The following is a 14,036-nucleotide window of genomic DNA, read 5'->3' as shown; positions in this document are numbered from 1 at the left end:
TTGGTGTGTGGATTAAAATTTGTCCTTAGTGTCTTGGAGATATATAAGTTACCTATGGTTTTAATAACATTTCCTAGAGTATAACAAAAGATTTGTGAATCACTGGTTTGAAAGTTTTGTTACTGGGCAATGGCCGACTTTTATATTTTTTGTTACTTCTTATACTTCTTTTTAACAAAACTTCTTTTATTTCCACTCTTCCCCCATTGTTACCTAAGAAAAATCTGTATTTTCTGCTGGGTTTACCTGTCTGTTTCCTCCCAGACTGATAGATTGTCAAGGTCCAGGCTTATGTCATTTCTCTTTCTGTAACAGGGGCCCTGTCTTTCTGTGACACAATAGTCCCTCAATTAAAATATGTTGTGTAAATGTAACAGATGGAGCTAGACTTGAAGCTTTTTACAATGTGAGGTAGTGCAGTTAGGTGGAAAGAGCTCAGACTCTGGGTTAAGAAACATAGTTTCAAATTATTCCACCACTACTTATGAAATGAATTATACTGCTTTCTTTATTACTTCTATAATGACTGATATTACTGGCTCTTATGCTGTCTGTAACCTAGTCCTTCAAAAGACATGATGGGTTCTTGAGAAGATTAAGGGAAATTATTGTCTAATATATTTAGCTCAGTGCCAGATGTATTATAGACACACAGTAATGCGGCCCCCTTACTTACTGGCATTAATACCAGAAGTGTTAAGCATACATATTACTGTTACAGAGAAAGAATTGGATAAATGGTTGAGAAAATTGTTCTCTGGTATTTATTTTTACCTTATGTGAGTCCGTATAATAAGGCCCTAAAACTCTCTGGGTCTCAGTTTCTTCCATCTTCAAATAAGAATAACAACTATTAAAGGATAGAAAAATTTCAATAACTATACATATAAAGTTAATATTTTTGTTTCCGTTTTAATTGTGCAAGGAACAATCAATTACCATTTTTTACAATTAGGTCCAGTTACCTAATTTGAGGCTAAGAAGATCGTACCAGAATATCCCTGAGGGCTCAGATAAAATGTTGATTTAAAACTTAAAGATTACATTGAAAAGTGACTTTATGGAAGAAAGAATTATGGTTAAAAATATATTTTAATGATGGTTTAACTATGAAATTTTGGACAGATTGAGGAGAAGGCTAAGGCAGGTGGTGAGGAATGGGTTTTGGGACACCAGATGTGAAATGACAAGGACAGGAAAAGAGATTTAACTGCGGAAAAATATTAAGTACTAAAATCATATAATTGATTTTCTAAAGGAAAACTTCAACTTGTCTTTGTGCATAGAATTTGGCAATATGGTCTTTTATATAAAACTAACACCTGACTAATAAAGCAGGGAGTAATTTATTTATTATTTTTCTTCATCTGGTAATAAACCTGTTGTTTTACTTTGCTCCATCGCAGCCGAACTCTCGAAGTTCTTATTTCAATTCTTCATTGTCACTCTTCAAAAAATTCTTTTTAGCATTTCCAACATAAAATGCTTAAGTATTTGAGGAGGAGATGTTATTTGTAAGAAGAGTGTTTTTTAGTTTTATTTTTGCAAGTGTACAATTCTATAATACATCATCTGTCTGTTGTACTGTATGTTCACCAACCCAAGTCCTCTTTTAGTAACTTCATTGAAATTTATGTCTAGAGATAAAAATTTAGGTAGTGAAACATTCAATTTGTGGGGCTTACAAATTCAAATATCTCCAATCTTCACTGCCACTTTTTAAAAGAAAAATGCAAGCTATTAGGATTATCAATAAACACTCTCTTTAAGTCCTTAGTGGATAATTTTGATAAATGGACTTTAACATCTCAGTTTCTGTCCTTGGAACTTCTTCTGCCCACCTCTTGAAAGGTGGAGGTCACCATGGGTTTTTCTTAAGCCCCTAATTTCCTGGTCATATTCTGTCTGAGGGAATCTGACCATACTCTTGTCGTCTCTAACCTTTTACTAAAGACTTGCAAATCAGTGTCTCTAATCTGGACCTCTACAGTTTAGTTCATCTGCAAACTAGATAATCTTACCTGGATGCCTCATAGGCACTTCTACCTCAATATTTCTAAATGTGAGCACATTTATTGCCTCCTATAACTTTCTCCTCCTCTTATATTCTCTATCTTATTTGACAGTATTGTTCCAGAAGCTATACAAGAAATCAAGGGTTTGCTACAGACCTCACATTTCTTATACAATGTCCTCTACATATTATGAAGTCTTGCCAATTTCCCAACTACATTTTTCTGGGATAGGTTCCATTTCTTTGTTTTTATACTGCTTAGGTTTAACTGTAGTCATCTCATGCAATAGATTTCTAACTTGTCTGGCTGCTTCTAGCCTTTTCCTTCTCTGATTAACTATTCACTCTGCCACCAGAGTGATCTTTTATAAACACAAATTTGATGATGTCACCTGTCGGTGTATAACCCTTGAAAGGAGTCCTAATTTTCACAGGGTAAATATCAAACTCAAGAATATAGCATAACAGGAACTCTGGAATTGGCACCAGTCAGCTCCATCCTCCTGCATTTCTGCTGTCCCTTACCTATGATACCATTTCTACCTTCTTAACCTACCTGTCTTTGCAGAATTCCTGCTAATGTTTTGAGATTCAGTTCAAGTCCTGATTTTTAGGAAATCTTCCCTGACTCCCCTACTTGCTTTCATTGTGCTCCTCAGATGAAGCTTGCTCTAAGCTTTTCTCATAGTTTTTCATTTGCCTGTCATTGCTCTCACTGCACTGCATTTTGATGATTTCTGTGTGACAACCTTCCAATCTATGTATGGGTAGCTTGGACAAAGACCATGGCCTGTTCTTCTTTATAGCCAACATGCTGAGCAGAGAGAGTTTGTACGGAATGGCAACAAAAAGTGTTTTTTTCCATGAATAAATGAATATTTAGAAGTTCAATCAAATTATAAAAAAGGAATATCTTTAAAACCTTTTATCTATGTTTTCCTATTTGTTCTTCCTCAATTTTACTAATGTGATCAGCAAGCCACAGTGAGCAAAACTGTAGGCTCTCTAAGTCAGAAAGAAAAGATTATGGGCCTTCTAAAGCAAGGGGTCCTTTCTTTGCATTTCTCCTCGTTCAATCAGATCTCTAAAATTTAAGCTCAAGTCATAGTAAGTTAAAAGATAATGTATTTTTAATTAATATCCCATTTTAATAGTCTTATTACTACTTAAACAGTTCAAATCACTGTAAAAGTCTTTTAAAAAACATTTACAGCATAATCATGTGAATACAATTCTGATCTATTTTGTGAATGTGAGGACGAATGGCATATTGCCTTTCCTTATTTCTTGCTTTGGATCATTTTTTATTCTCTAGAGGGTTAATTTGCTGTAGCTGATTTTATACTTAATAATACAAGCTTAAATTCTCACTCCAAACATACTATATCTTAATGAACTAAACTCAAATATTAAAATAAGTAGTCAGATGCCACCTTCTGGCTCTTGAAGAAAAGGAGAAAGTCAACAGTTTGTACACAAATTGGTATATTGAAGGTGACTGTCAGCTCCTTCAGGTTGATTTTGTTCCCCACCTCTAAACACGTAGGATATATCATGATGTATCTTCAGGCTGTGTCAGCTGCATATAGTATAGCAATGGTAAGGAAGAAACACAAAATGCAAGACTTTGATCTTCAAAGTTATCTAATTTGCCTTTGCTCAAAAGCAGTTGTTAGGGCTGCAGAGTTAAAAAGTCTTCTGAAGAAATGGAAATGGCCGTCTATGTAACTTTTGTCTCAGGAATAAATCTAGAGACCCAGGAAGTAATGTCACCCTAAACTTACGTGTCAACACAGGTCCACAGAGAGAGGAGAGAATCATGTTTCTTTGGTGACTAGAGATTAAGGTAGTGAATTGTTCTCGCTGAAGGAAGGACTCATTTATTCTCCTGCTTTTCCAAGTCCAGGTTCCTCAAGCCCCTACCTTCAAAGGTAAGCCAAAGTGATTTTTATAAAGTAATAGAAGAATAACATTTTAAATGTCTGCTCTATGTACTCTCATCAGACTGATAACAGGGATGAGCAATTAATAGAGTTTGTAAATAAAATGGGTTTTTGATGATTGGGGAACAATTCTATCATGTCCATTTCTTCTTGTTTGTTTATTTTACCTGTGTCTGTAGTTGCTATAAATTGATGTTTTGGAAAGATAAAATAAAACTCAGAGTATCTAGGGTTTTGTTTTTTCTTTTCACTGTGGTTCAATTACAGTTGTCCCAGTTCCCCCGCCCTGCGCCCTGCCCTTGTTCTCCCTGGCCCAGCCCACCCCCGAAGGCTTTGTTGCAGACAGCTGGAGGGAACTTTCCTAAGAATTCAAAAACTCATTTCAAGGAGCCCTCAGGTGCTTCGCTGTTAAATGGTGGAAATTTCAAGTAGATGATCCTTTATTTAAGCATGTCATCTTAATGAATTTCTGAGTACGCAACAGGAAGCTAACCATTATTGGGGGTAGGGCCTGGAGAGCTCCAGGGCACTGCACAAGAAATTAACTGCAATAGTGAGTTGGAGGCTGTCTGGTAGAGAATCAATGGTTTACAAACATTTCTATTGCACAATTAGTTTTTCTCACAAAAATCTTACTTGGGAAAAAGTAAGCTAAAAAAAAAGAAGTGAATAGAAACTCTGTAGCTGAAGTAAGGGATTAGCTGCTTAAACTACCACTGAAATTACATCATCACAGTTGTAAAGGCTTAAAAGATAGAATAACCAATAATATCAGGTGTGTCCTGATCTCCAAGTCTACCTTACCATCCTATAGTTTTAAAGTTACTCAGAATAATAACCTCGTGAGACAACATCTAACACAATTTTATATCTATTGTGTACTTGTATCTGGATATTTAAAAATTATTTTACCATTTGTTTGTCTTTCTCTTAACAGTCTTCCTTTATTCAATTTAATTTGTCCTTGGTTTTTGCTGCTTTCTGCCCTATTATGATTCTCAAGTTGTATAATAACTGAACCAACACTATTCATCTTCCTTGGTTCTCTGAATCTTCTCCTTGTTTGTCCCTATGTGTTCTTCAGTTGTCATGCTATGTCCCTCTTCTAACTCTGTCCTGACTCCTGAATACTTAGAACTCTAAATTAAAATTTCTACACCAGTTGCTTCTCCCATACCTAAAAGCTAACCTCCCACAGCTGCTCCATAAAGGAATGCTGTTCACTTATTCATTTAATAACCACTTTTGAAGAGCTTCTTAAGTGTTCAGTAGTTACTTGCAAAATTATTTTACGGAAATAAACTATGTAAATAAATCTAGACATAAAAAATATAAGCAGTATAAATTCAAAGTAAACTAAATGTTGTTGCAGACTAGAGTTAGAGTAGAATAGATTCATAGAGTTATAAAAAAGGATATTCAAGAAAAGGTCAGCACTGATTTACTAAGAGCAAAATGTGTTAGTCTACCTTGTTTCAATTTTTTGCCAGGTTTATTGAAATGAAAGTTCCAAAAAAATGACATAGGCATTGTGTACTTGGAATGTTGAAGGCATTTATAAGATACCTGATAATTTTCCTATGGGTAAAATAAAATATAAAATTTACATGATTACAACTTGGTGGACTTATTGAATGACAGAACTCCAAGGATATTGATGATGGGTTTATATAACAATAAGGAAAGTTTGATACACAGGCCCTAGATTTCTCCCCTCTTCCCTTTATATTTACCATTTCAGTTACTCAGAGAGGCATGTGAAAAACAAGCCTTTGACCTGTGAAGGTAATAAAATGTTGGGAGGATTCCCTTACCCCAGAGGTACGATAATCCTGAAATAATTGATAAAATGAAAAAAATGTAAAATTGAATGTCGATTATTATAGTGGTCCACACTATTAACTCTAGGCCCACTGCCCAAATAAGGATGGGAATGAGGGGCTTAACAGCAGCAAAGCGGGAAAAGACACGGAGCTTCCAAGTTCCACTGAGTTCAAGATGAGGTAGTAGTGTAATGTAGCTGCTGAAACAGTTGATTCTAACTTATAGCTGTGAAATGAATAGCCTCTCGTCCTTAATGTAATGTTGAAGCCTTAATTCCCTATGTGATGGTTATTTGGAGATTGGGCCTTTGGGAGATTAGGTTTAGATCAGTTCATGAGGGCGGAGCTCTTGTAATAGGACCAGTACCCTTATTAGAAGAGATACCAAAGAGCTTAGTCTCTTTTTCTACCTGACTTATGAGGTCATACAGAGAAGATGCCATCTGTAGGCCAGGACGAGAGTCACTAACAGAACTGACTGTGCTGGTATCCTGACCTTGGACTTCCAGCCTTCAGAGTTGTGAAGAAATAAATTTCTGTTGTTTTCGCTATCCAATCTATAGTACTTTTTGTTTTTTGTCATGCCCTGAGCTGATTAATACACTTATGCTGCATGAATAGAATTCTTTGAGCTTAAAACAATTTTTTGAAAGCTTCTCATTACATTTAATCAGTTTATTTTTTTAAAATATATTTTTCATAGTCATATGAGTTCTTCGCTCATAGTGTTTTTCTGTGGTTAAGCCTCTCAGAAAACCACAAGTGGTTGCATGTTTATTCTCAGACTTAGTCTCCAGAGATGAGAACATAAATTTTTAGAGGGGCCCAAGCCAGACAAAATAACTTCAGCTAAATGTATGGGTTTAGTGTGTCCTTGTAAATACATTTATATTATTTGTTGTTACCAAAAATTGTACTGTAAGCCATGAAACGGGATATATATACATCTTAATGAGCCACAGTCAAATAGCAGTTGAGGATGGAGTTGTGTATGGAATATATAGGGAGGTTTTCATGGATTCAGGATTGATACAATAGTTTGAGTCTGGGAACAACATGTTGAGAATTTGAATTGTTTTATTTGGCATGCACACTTGGACTATGACTAGTCTTCTGTAACACCCAGTGAACTAAATTAGTTGAAGAACAGTCTGCAATCCATTATCATATTCTTTTCTATAACACTTGTGAAAATGTCACTGATGGCGCTCCATGAATTTCTGTTAATTCCCTTTTTTAATACCTTAGTAAGAGAGTGTTATAGAAACCATGGACAAATTAACACTGAAATGTTTCCATAGGCTAGAGAAAAATCTGCCTAGCAATAAGGTCTGGAGGAGGAACAAGCAGTCCAATGTGAACTTTTGGTTGCTGTTGAGTGTTTTTGTTTTTTCTAAATGTGGGCCTGCAAAAGAGAGATGAGAAGCAGCGCAGACCACAGTCTCCAGGAAAATCCTTTACTTTCCACTGTCTAGGAGATGGAGTACGGTAATTGCTAGAGGTGATATACAACATATGGAAGGGGAATGGGTGTGATGAGATAGACATAGTTTATCTGTCTTTCTCATTCGTCTGCTATTTTGCCACTCCTTATTTATATATATTGTCAAATATCACCGATTTCCCATCTTTCCTTCTGTATTTGATAACATTGACCTCTCCCAATCCTTATTAATTCTGATTCAATTTTCAAACTTAATTTGCTTTTGAGGAAAGAGAAAGGGAACAAAATGATGCACTAAAAACTGAGCAAATGGTATAAAAGTAATACAGTGGAATGTGGGTCTTAGATTGCATTCAATTAAACTTAAGAGAGCAAGAGATAGATGGAAAGAAAAGCAAAAGTATTGAGATAGTGACTTTCTCATCAAACTTCATCTACAGCTGTGTTTTGCATTTGGGATGTTAGGAGTAAATGCATAGTGGGCATTTTAGGGTGTATGGAGACCTTTTTTGCCTTCTTTGAAACTTTTATTCCACCAAGGAGATTTGACTCAAAGAGCAACAAACCCACAGAACAGGTAATCTGTAGGATTTCTGCCACAGCTCACAGTGAGGTGGGGTGGAAAATGTTAATTTTCCCAGAACTTCAGAAAGCCTCTTGTCTCTGGTGATAAAAAAAGCAAAACAAAACTATAGTTTAGCCAATGCTGTGTCTTCTTACCCTAAAATGAAAATATGTCTGTGCCTGACTCATTTAATACTTAAAAGACATGTGCCATGTATTCTTTAAGAAAAGCTAAGATATGAAATGTAATTTTATATAATAGATATATAGGGGATAGTTTTTTAAAAGATATTTTTTAGCCTTGGCTGGGTAGCTCGGTTGGTTAGAGTGTTGTGCTGGTATTCAAAGGTTGCAGGTTCGATCCCCAGTCATGGAACATACCAGAAAAAAAAAAAGAGAGATGTTTTTTAGACTTACAAAAAATTGCAAAGAATTCCTATATATGCTTTACCAAGATTCTCCAAAAGTAAATGTTTTACTACATTTGCTTTATAATTTTGTATCTCCCTATACACACACACACATTTTTTTTTTTTTCTGAGAGGTTTGAGAGTAATTTGCAGACACAATACATCTTTATTCATTAGGGTGTAACTTTTTCTAGTTTTTCAGATAACAAGGTTATTTAACATACATATCAAAGGAATGATGTTTATAAAGTTATTTTATAAATAAGCTTTTTAGGAAAATTTGTATTATGAAATCTAAGTGTACTTTATGTTTCTTTCTTTTTTTCCCCCCCTAAATAACCAAGTATGGCTAAAAATGTTTGCATAGTAACTACCTGGAGAAATTTTAAAGGTGTGAAACATGATTTAATATTATTTCTTGAATGCCTACTATGAGGTATGCACTATACAATGCCTATGTATGTGTTTGTGTATTTATCAACAATTGTTAAGATATTGTTAAGATATTAACAATAATATCTACAGAAGGTATTATTACTCTCATTTTGCATTTAAGAAAACTGCACCTCAAAGAAATTAGGTAACTTACATATAGTTTCAAAGCTGGTAAATAGTAGACCTGGGGTTTCCAGGAAGCATCTTTTTATGTTGTTGGTTATTTTTCTTTTCTTTTTTCTTTTGTTGAATTAATTAAGGTGACACTGGTTAACACAATTATACAGGTTTCAGGCACACAATGCCATAGTACATCATTTGTGTTTTTTATGTGTTCACCACCCCAAGTCAAGTTTTCATCCATCATCATTTATCCCCCTTTTACCCTCTTGTACCCGCCCCCAGAAATTACAACACTGTTGTCCATGTCCATGAGTTTTTCTCTTTTTTTTCCTTTCTGTTCAATCCCTCTACCCCACATCCAACTCCCCACTCCCTGAAAATCTGTCAGCTTATGACTCTATCTCTATTTTGCTTGTTTCTTCATTTTGTTCATTACATTCCACATATAATTGAGATCTTATGGTACTTACCTTTCTCTGACTGGCTTATTTCACTTAGCATAATATCCTCTAAGTCTATCCTTGCTGTCATGAAAATAAGGTTTCTTTCTTTTTTAGAGCTGTGTAGTGTTCCATTGAGGAAATATGCCACAGCTTTTTATACCCACTCATCTATACTGATGGACACTTGGGCTGTTTCCAAAACTTGGCTATTATAAATAATGCTGTGATGAACGTTGGAATGCACATATTCTTTCAAATAAGTATTTTGGGTAACTTTGGACGAATCCCCAGAAGTGGAGTCTCTGAATCATAAGACAGTTCTATTTTTAATTTTTTGAGGTAAAGCCATGCTGCTCTCCACAGTGGTTGAACCAATCTGCATTCCCAGTAAAAGTGCACAAAGGTTCCCTTTTCTCCACATCCTTGCCAACACTTGGTGTTTGTTATTTATTGATTATAGGCATTCTAAGAGGTGTGAGGTGATATTTCTTTGTGATTTTAATTTGCATTTCTCTGATGATTAGTGACATTGAGCATCTTTTCACATGCTATTGGCCATCTTTATGTCATCTTTGGAGAAGTGTCTATTCAGGTCCTTTGTCCAGTTTCTAACTGGATCATTTGTTTTTGGGTATTGAGTTTTTTAAATTCTTTATAAATTTTGGATATTAACCCCTTCTCAGATTATCGGCAAATATGTTCTCTTGTTCTGTGGATTGTCATTTTATTTTGTTGATGGTTTCTTTTGCTGTGCAAAAACTTTTTAGTTCAATGTAATCCCTTTTTTTAATTTTTATTTTGTTTCCCTTGCTCAAGGTATTATATCAGAAAAAATAGTGCTATGAGAAATATTTGAGATTTTACCACCTATGCTTTCTTCTAAAATTTTTATGGTTTTGAGTCTAACATTTAAGTTTTTAATTGATTTTGAGTTTATTTTTGTGTATGGTGTAAAAAGATGGTCTAGTTCCATTTTTTTGCATGAGTCTGTCCAATATCACAACAACACCATTTATTGAATAGACTATCTTTAGCCTATTGTATGTTTTTGCCTCCTTTGTCAAACATTAATTGACCAAGAACACATGGGTTTATTTCTGAGTTCTCTATTCTGTTCTATTGATCTATATGTCTATTTTTATTCCATTATCATGCCATTTTGGTTATTATGGCCTTGTAGTAAAATTTGATATTAAGTAGTGTGATTCCTCTAGCTTTTTTTCTTTTTCTCAAGATTGCTGTTGCTATTTGGGGTCTTTTGTGGTCCAAATACATTTTTGGAATATTTGTTCTAGTTCTATGAAATATGCCATTGGTATCCTGATAGAAATTGTGTTGAATCTATAGATGCTTTTGGTAGTATTGATACTTTAATGATACTAATTCTTCCTATCCATGAACATGATATATGTTTCCGTTTATTTGCACCTTCTATTTCTTTCTTCAGGGTCTTACAAATTTCTGATTACAGGTCTTTTATGTCCTTGGTTAAATTTATTCCTACATATTTTATTCTTTTTGTCGCAATTGTGAATGGAATTGTTTTCTCTAGTTTATCTTCCAGATAGTTCATTATTGTATAAAAATGGTTTATGGATATTAATTTTGTATCCTGCTACTTTACTGAATTAATTTATCATTTCTAGTAGAGTTTTTGTTGTTGTTGTTGTTGTTGTTGTTGTTGAATCTTTAGGGTTCTCTACATATAGTATCATATCAGCAAATATTGACAGTTTCACTTTATTTCAAGTAGTGTATTCTTCATTTCTGACTGGTCCTTTCTTATGGTTTCTATGTTCTTTTCTTTGCTCTTAAGCATCCTTATAACCAATACTTTGAATGTGATATCTGATAAATTGCTTGTCTCCATTTCATTTAACTCTTTTTCTGGAAATCCCTCCTGTTCTTTCATTTGGAGCCTATTTCTTTGACTCTTCACTTGGGCCACCTCTTTGTGTTTGCCTCTGTGTATTAGATAGATCAGCAATGACTTCTGGCTTTTTTTGGGGTGACCTTATGTAGTAGGTGTTTTGTGGGGTCCAGTGGTGCCATCTCCTTGTTCACCTGAGTGAGATGTTGCAGGAATGTCTCTTGTGTGGGTTTTGTGGGTCCTTCTGTTGAAATTGAGTCTTGATTTTTATTAGTCCATTTGTGTTTGGGATCAACCTTCAGGCTGGGTGAATGGGAGTCTCACCCGCGACCAATGCATGTGAGCTGCTGAGAAGGTGCTGATGACATGAACCTGCTGTGCAGGTTCGCCACAGCAGGTTTTGGTGCCTGTTGATAGTTCCCCTTGGATATGCCACTTGAAAATCTTATTAGACCTTGCTCTGATGTTGTCCGGTGCTGGCCACTGGGTATGTTGGTTCTGGTCCTCTTGGGAGGGTTCTGGTGCAGGCTAGTGTTAGATGCTGGTGTTACCAGTCCTTGGCAATCTGTTTGGAGCTACAAGTGATCCACAGTTTGTGGCTGCCTCTGCTAGGTCTGGGTGCATACAGGAAGGACAAAGCTGCACACCAAAGCTGGCTTTTACATGTAGTAGTCCTGGAAGCAGGTCAGCAAAAGTCCCAAGACACCCTGAAATCCACCTCTGCCTGACTTTCCCTGCCAACTGCTTATTATGGTCAGTCATTGAAAGATCATCCAACTATATTCCTTGGCAGGGCATAAGATCTATAGGGTGAGGCAAGAGGGATTTTAGAGGATGGCACTATTTCTTTCCCCTAGGCTACTTCTTCATGAAGGAGACTGTTCCACCCAAAAAAGATGACATCTGTGTTAAGAGATAATGAGTCTGCAGAGGGATCCTGGTAACTTTCCCTTCAGCTCTGTCCCCATAGTCACAAACCACAGATTCCCCTCATGTGACTTTTGTTGTTCTGCCCTCCCTCCAAAGGAGCCCAGTTTGATTGGCTGCAAACACAGTTTCGTGTGCTGGGCCTTTAAGTGGGTGCCTGTGTCTCCAGCAGACTCTCATCTCCCTTTGGCAGACAGAAACCCCACTGCTTTTCACAGCCAGATGTCATGTGGGTGCTTCCTCTCATCTCTAATGTTCTCTAGGAAACCAAGCTTGGGGTTTAGGCACCATGCTTCTCATGGGAACCCCTTGCAGCTGAGATATCCCTCCAGAACCTCAGCCATCACCATGGGAATAGAGCCCAGACTTTCTCCCATCTCTGCCCTCCCTACCAGTCTCGTTGTTGCTTCTTCTGTAAACCCTTGGATATAAACTTCTCTTCAGCTAGTCTTCAGTTGATTATTCAGGATGATTTTTCTATAATTTAATTGTAATTCCAATTTGGTCCTGGGAGATGTGTGCGGCTTCCGCCTATTCTTCCATGATCTTGGATCCCACAAAGGCATCTTTTCTTGATTGAGTAAATCCTATATAAAACAAAACCTCTTTTACTTATCTTCATTTCCCCAAAATAAAGCGAGGCAATACCACAAGATGGCTTGAGATGAGTTTCTTTAATTTCCTTTAGTAATTCATTACTGTGTTATATCAGTCATTGTCATAGAATTTTTCTGAGGCAATCTCAAATCCACCTTTTTAAAATGTAAACTACTATCCTTTGGAACTTTCTGAAAGCATAAAAAAAATTCTCTCTCATTTGAAACAAAAATAGATACAAAAACTTTACTTACTCAAAGTCACTGATAAAGTTACACACCAACTTTCATTTTTCCAGTACTTCAACAGCCATTATTTGTTTTAACCTTTATTCTAGGATCCATACTCCATTCCATTAATTATTTTGGTCCCCTTTGGGGAAACTCCTGTTTTTCCTTGCTTTTCTACAAGCTTTCTAAGCAAGGGCACTGACCATACTTGCCTAAAATAAATTTACTAATGCAGATAATAGGAGAGAGCCCTTGTATAACATTATTCATGCATGTTAGAAGCACTTTGAGACTTTTCTACAGCTCTTTTGACTCTAATATTATGACTCAAGAATTTTTATTTATTGAGTTCTTGTCCATGGTTAATTTAATTGCTATTCCCATACCTGACAAAACAAAGCTCTGTCTTTACATATAAGAAAAATCAGTGTTCCTAAGCTGCATGACAAACTTGAAAAGAGCAGAACAACTAAGTGATGGAGACAGTATTTGAATATTGCTTTCTCAGACTATAATTATTTGATTTTGATCATTATTCTGTGCACTACTAATTGCAGAATTATAATAAAAATAACTGCAGTTTCTATTTATTTAGTGACAACTATATGACATGAATTTGTGTTGATTTTCAAATTTTAAAGAGTTTTTTTTGACAGGGTTTAGGATCCTTACAAAATGCAATCTTCTGTTGAGATGACATAATAAAGGGAGATATATAAGGTGTCATTATGAGATATTTTCCTCAGATTTTTAAAATTCTACATATTGAGTCTAACACAAATGCTTGTCTATAAATTCTACCACTGAGCCTCTAAAAGGCACTATTACATGAAATGAACTAGCACCATTAAATAGACTTTAAACAAAAGAATAAATGGTACTGATGCTTTATTTTTTTATCTGACCTCAAGAGATTAGCCTCTTTATATATATTACTTTATTAGATCTTTACAATAGCCTGACTGGGTAGTGATTTCTTTAATTTAGAGATGGATAAACTGAGGTGTTCAGAGATTAAGTAAATGGTTCAAGGTCACACAGTATCTGAATGGAGGTTGAAAGAGTATTCTGGAGGAATGGTCTTGTCCCATTGTGCTTTTGTATGCAGTTTAAAAATGGCATTCTCATTTTATACTGTAATTGTCTATACGTGATTTTTAAATCACATCTTGAGTCAATTTTGAACAATCATATTTTTTCCTGAAAAATTAAC

The sequence above is a fragment of the Pteronotus mesoamericanus genome, unplaced genomic scaffold (assembly GCF_021234165.1).
Source record: "Pteronotus mesoamericanus isolate MK-2021 breed Mesoamerican mustached bat unplaced genomic scaffold, CSHL_Meso_final contig_20, whole genome shotgun sequence".
Taxonomy (NCBI): Eukaryota; Metazoa; Chordata; class Mammalia; order Chiroptera; family Mormoopidae; genus Pteronotus; species Pteronotus mesoamericanus.
Note: the sequence above shows the minus strand (reverse complement) of the source record.